Genomic DNA, 6,000 nt, shown 5'->3' with positions numbered 1-6,000 from the left:
CACAAATGAATGGCTAGCAGGCTGACGGACTGACTGGCTGCATTTTTACAGAGGCCAGAATTTTTAATGATATTCTATGTCCTGACCTTTTGTGTCATTCGACAATGTTTGCTACCATAGTTGTGCAATATTATTTGAAATGCAGCAGCAACCACAACAACAGCGGCAAAATAAAATCTCTATGGGACAATGCCAGCCTGTCAGATTATCTGAGTGCCGGTTTTTACGCACCGCATGTACGGAGTAGTGGTGGTAGCCAGTCAAGTGAGGCGAACAAGACAGAGACTAGAGATGATAGGCCTCATCATCGTCGTGCTGTCGATGATAGCAATGAGGGTTGATTGTTACTTTTGTATCATATCCCGATTCTATACACCACCACTACTGTTTTACCGCCATCGCCGTCATTATGATCTTTGTCTTAATTATCATCACTACTTCATCTATGCGTGTGCAATATATTAACAAATATCCTGCTGAGTTCAAGCAAAAATCACAAAGCCGGAAAGCCCCTTTTTGGAACTTTTAATAAATTTCAAATTATTTGGAATATTTATAGATTTCAATTCTAAAAATGTTTAGATACGAATATTTCCCCATACATACACTTCGGTATAGGTGGTTTTGTTTGAATTCTTAAAAGGGTTTAGGATTGAACATCAGCCTAAATGGAATATTTATAAGCGTACAATATTTTCCCCACGTTTGTGCATATTTATACTATTTGGAAGTCGACCGGAAATATATTTGAGAGCTATTCTAAGTCTGACCCAATTTTTACAGAGACCATTCTAGTCTCATGTATGTAGCTCGTACAAATTTGTTTGTCAAGTAACTGTGCTAAGAGAAGAAAGATACGAGGAACCTAAGATTGATAGGCAAATGGTGCGCGATGCATTGAAGAGATTTTCACCATTCAAAGCATCTTGCCCAGACACTTCTTCTCAGCTGTATTACAAAAAGAGGAGGACTATATATCACCATATTTTGCAGCACTATTTAACTCATGTATACGGTTTGCATACACTCCGAAAGCCTGACAGGAAGCCAGGGTAGTCTTCATGTAGCCCGGCAAGGCAAACTATGCAACACCCAAATCCTAAAACTATGGAACGGACAGTCGACATCATGGTAAAGAGCAACATAAACTGTAGCCTACAACATATAAGGGACAAAGTAGGACAAGAGATACCGCAGGAAGGGATCACCACTCCTGTGTATTACCACTATCAATAGTATCTTAAAAGTCTTAACACGACGTTAAAATACTTCTGAGGGGAAAGAATTCTAACTTGTTATGTAGAAAGGCTGAAACGGCGGTAAACATCGCCTTTAATTGGGCGAGGCCGAGGGGCCTTGATGTTAATCCGGACAAGAAGGATATATGTTCCTTCACGGGAAAGACAAAATTAGAACATTATAAAGAACACATCTTCCAAAACAAAGTGATAAACATATAAAATAAAGTTAAATATCTGGGAGTCATCCTAGACAGAAAACTTAAATGGAAATACCAAAAACCTGAAATTAGAAGAGTCACAGCATGTGAAACTATGATACCAAACGGAGACTCATGGCTAGCGGAACACAAGATTGGATGCGAGGGAAGCAACTTTGTGTAGAGCATGCCACTGCCCAGACTTTCTTAGGAAATTACACTCTTCGCGAAATAACCGACATAAGGGTGAGAATGAAAAAAAAACTGAAGGACTTCACAAATAAAACAAAATTCCTGGAAGATTAGGGAAATCTAATCTAAAGGTGACTAATCTACTTAATTTTTTAAAGCGCAGAACAGGCCACTCAAAGGCTTAGGTGTATGGTCATTCTCAACCTAAACTAGCTTAACCTAGGGATTTTTGTCACGTTTATTAACCCATTCTGCTGTACCAAATTACTAATTATACCCTACACAACTATGTTGTCAGGGTGTTATAGCTTTGTGCAGCCCCAAAAGTTTGTAACGCCGCGAAATATTGGTCCTAGACCCACCTTTAAGTATACCGATCGTCATATCTCGACTAGCTGAGTCGATCTAGACATGTGTGTCCGTCCGTCCGTCTGTCCATTATAATTTGTAAACACGATACAGGCCACAGTTATGGACCAATCTTCACGAAATTTTGCATGTAGGATGGGTTCTGGCCAATGAAGACCCCTATTGTTTTTGGGAAAGATCGGCTATTATTTTGGGGATGAAATGGACCAAATACTAAATTTTTGTCGGTTTGCTCCAGAGGCCGCAATAATGGCCCGAACATCGTGAAATTTTGCAAGGAGGAGGGGATCGGGCCAAAGAATAAGCATGCCTGTTTTGATAAAGATCGGTCAATATTTAGCGGGTCAAATGGACCTTGACTTTTGTGTGAAAATTAACAAAATTTGTATTCTATAGCGTATATATTTACCCCTGAAGGACATAGACCCGAGAAGTTGATATTATATCCAAGAGCAGTGGTTGGCCTTTAAATTAATACCAATTACACCTAAATATTCACAGGTATCTCCGCATTCCTATATTATTTAGTAACCCATTATCACTCTAGAGAGCGGAACTATATCACTGATCGCTTTGAAATGTTTCATGAGGTTCCAGTTATGGTCAAGGACAACGCGTATACTTTTCGGTGATGATCAGATAATAATTTTAGAATGAATTGGACCTAAAACTTAATTTTTTGTGTTATTTTCGAGTCGATCTATAGACCACAAATGAAAGCCGAACATCACAACACAACCCACGGAGAAGGGAATCTGGACAATAGCTGTACTGAATACGCGTAATATTCGGAAAATATGTCAGTGTGAGGAAGAGGAGCTGTTTACCTCTAATCGGGCAAGAGGGTGCAAAAATCACGAAATATTGCCCAGGCTCAGAATAAACATCCGCAGAAAATGTGAGTTCCGTGGTAGTTGTGTAGGGTATCGTATGGTCGGCCCCGTCAGACTATACTGCTCCGCTCACTGGTTACAGTTTTTATTGGTTAACAAATATTCCTACAAAATCTTATCAATATTGGCCAAACTTTTAAGATATCTCCAATGTAAGGGTACCCCACTAATTTTGTGTATGTAATTCTACCAAGAATTATAAATATTAGTCCACTTTTTAAGAAGGCACCTCCAAAATTTCGGTATTTTGGGGAATATGGTCACGTATCGCCATATATATTTTTCAATAGATATGTCTGTAGTTTTGTTTTTTTTTTTAATTCAAATTGTGTAGTAAATCTTCCTATTACAAATCAAAAGTGGAGGGTATAAAAAGTTCGGCCCGGCCAAACTTAACTATTATTGAGTTAGATATTTATGATATTTATATCGGACATTACTTTATGTAGTTATACATATCATTCCGATTCGTATTTCATAATTATCACACGTAGGACTTTTTCGACACAAGTTTTAACGATAACTTCGTTAGCGGATGTGAGAATTATTTAAACATATCTAAACATTAAATTTTGTTTTGACAGAGAACTCCATATGTAAGAAGAGCTTATCAACATGCACACTAATATTGACCATAATTAAATTTTTAGTACAATTTAGTTCCTTTGTTATCTTATAGTATGCATTTCCAAAACTACCTCCATATCTCAACACTACACACCAATTCTGACCTGCAACACAAATCTATCTGTATGCTATTTGTTTACCATTTATTACCTTTCGTACTCTTGTAGTACCTTTTCCCAAAACTAATTCCAAGTTCCATGATTCGAGCTCTATAGGTTCACCCTTAATTTTACCAAATTTAGTACCATATAGAACACATTAGTATGAATTTCCAAAACTTCCTACATAACCCATTTCTACACCCCGACGGTGATCTAACGTTAAATTTCAAGATTCCGACTCTATCGTTTCACCCAAAATTCAAATTGTACCAAAATTCATACCTATGGGTCACACAACCAACAGAAATCTTATTTCTCTCTTTCAGGATTTCAGCTCTATTGGTTCACCCAAAATTTAAATTGCACCAAATTTAGTACACATTTGTATTCATTTCCAAAACATCCTACATAGCTCAATCCTACACACTAACAGTAATCCTAACTTCAACTTTCAAGATTCCAGCTGTATAAATTACCCAAATCCACATTTGGTATCATTTAGTACAAATTTCGTTCAAAATTTAATATGTACCAAATTTAGTACAGATCAGTTGGAATTTCCAAAACTTCCTAGAATGGTCAATTCCACCCCAACAGCGATCCTAACTCTAAATGTCAAGATTCCAGTTCTAACGGTTTACCCAAATCCAAATTGTACCAATTATGGTACGATTTAGTACTTTTCGCACACATAAGTACAAATTTCCAAAACTACCTATATATACCCATCCTACACTCCGACGGTAATATTAATATCAAATTTCAGGATTCCAGCTCCATCCGTTCCTTCAAATTCAAATTGTACTTTAGTACCGTTACCGCAATTTAGTACCGTTTAATGTATTGATTTAACTAATGTAGAGTTTACGTATTTTCTTTTTAACTATTTACAAATAAATATCAATTCAGGAATGAAAAATGCAGCTCACACCATTCAACTCTGTACCAGGGGTTACCTTTTATCGCACTTTCTTTATGATTCTCACCAAGAGTTTTAATTTCCAAACGGATCTTATGGTTGTTTATGTGGCATAACCCCCCGTCTTATTAAGGCGCTACAATAGTAGGCGTTTCTTCTATTCTTCAAGGTGAGTTCTTCTTACAAACGTCAAACATTCCTTGGGAACCTCTTCCGACTTCGATTCACAAAGTCATAAAGCAAAGTCACAAAAAATACTCGGAAAGAAAATGGCATTCTGTCAAAACCCCATAATTATATTAAAAGTCCCTCCCTCATGAAATGGCACAGCAATCTGACTACAACAATTATGACACATTCCTATTGAAAAGGTTCAACTGTCAAGAAAGTGGTACTCAAATTACCAAAAACTAAAAACAAAAAATAAAAGCAATGTTCCAATTACAATTATACACACAAATACACACTCTTGAGCCAAGTTCCAATTCCGAATATCGGAAAAAATGCACAAACCTAACTCGTTGGTCGCCATCAAACAATGTGACCGAGTTAAATAAATATTTACATGCCGGACATGTTCGATAGCAGTGTTTTCCATTCTAAAGGGACTATGCCCCCTTTTCAGAGTCGACAAAAATCCAATCGAATGGAGGGTTGTTGTAGGTAGCCTACTCCAGAAAAAAATAAAAATGATTTACTCAAAACAAAACCCCAGTCATTCAGTCAGTCATTCATTAATTTCTCTCATGAAAAAGGACCTCTTGTTTACATTGCCAATACAGATGAGTGATGGTGGTGTATCCTGATCTTGAGTAAGTGTATGTACGTCTGTGTGTGCGTGTGGTAGTATTTTAAATTGGAATCCTTAGAAATCGCATAAAACTAAATGCAAACATATAAAACGGACATGCAAACCAACAGCACAACAGCAACATCATTTTGTAAACGACAGGATAACAAGGACTAAACTATGCCAACAACAAAAAAGGCAGCTGTACACCTACTGCAGTAATATTAGAGTTTCAAAGTGGCCGTGTTGGAAGCACAGTGGTTCAATGAGGCGATTTTCTATATTTAAAAATCCGTTGAAGGAGTTTTTGAATATTTTGAAAAAAAAAATCCTTTCACTGGTGGTAATTTTAATCATACTTCCTTTATATAAAGATATCCTCTTCATAGTAAAATCATTCGAATGGGTTTCCTTCTGTGGAAGACATTTCTCTTACGAATAGCTTTAGAATGGTGATCTTCTCACTAAAGATTTTATCTAGATGGACATTTTTGTACAGAAGAGACATTCGAATGGTATTTTCTCTGTATAGAAATGTTGCTCGAATTCTCTTCACCTTATAGAAGAGCCACGCGAATAGAAGAGTGATTCAAATGGGCTCCTCTCTAAAGATAGACATTTAAATGGTCATCTGTATATGGAAGGACACTTGAATGGTAATTTCTCTATAG

The sequence above is a fragment of the Musca vetustissima genome, unplaced genomic scaffold (genome assembly GCF_032173495.1).
Source record: "Musca vetustissima isolate MV318-11 ecotype Yass unplaced genomic scaffold, APGP_CSIRO_Mvet_v1 utg212932, whole genome shotgun sequence".
In the NCBI taxonomy this organism is placed as follows: domain Eukaryota; kingdom Metazoa; phylum Arthropoda; class Insecta; order Diptera; family Muscidae; genus Musca; species Musca vetustissima.
Note: the sequence above shows the minus strand (reverse complement) of the source record.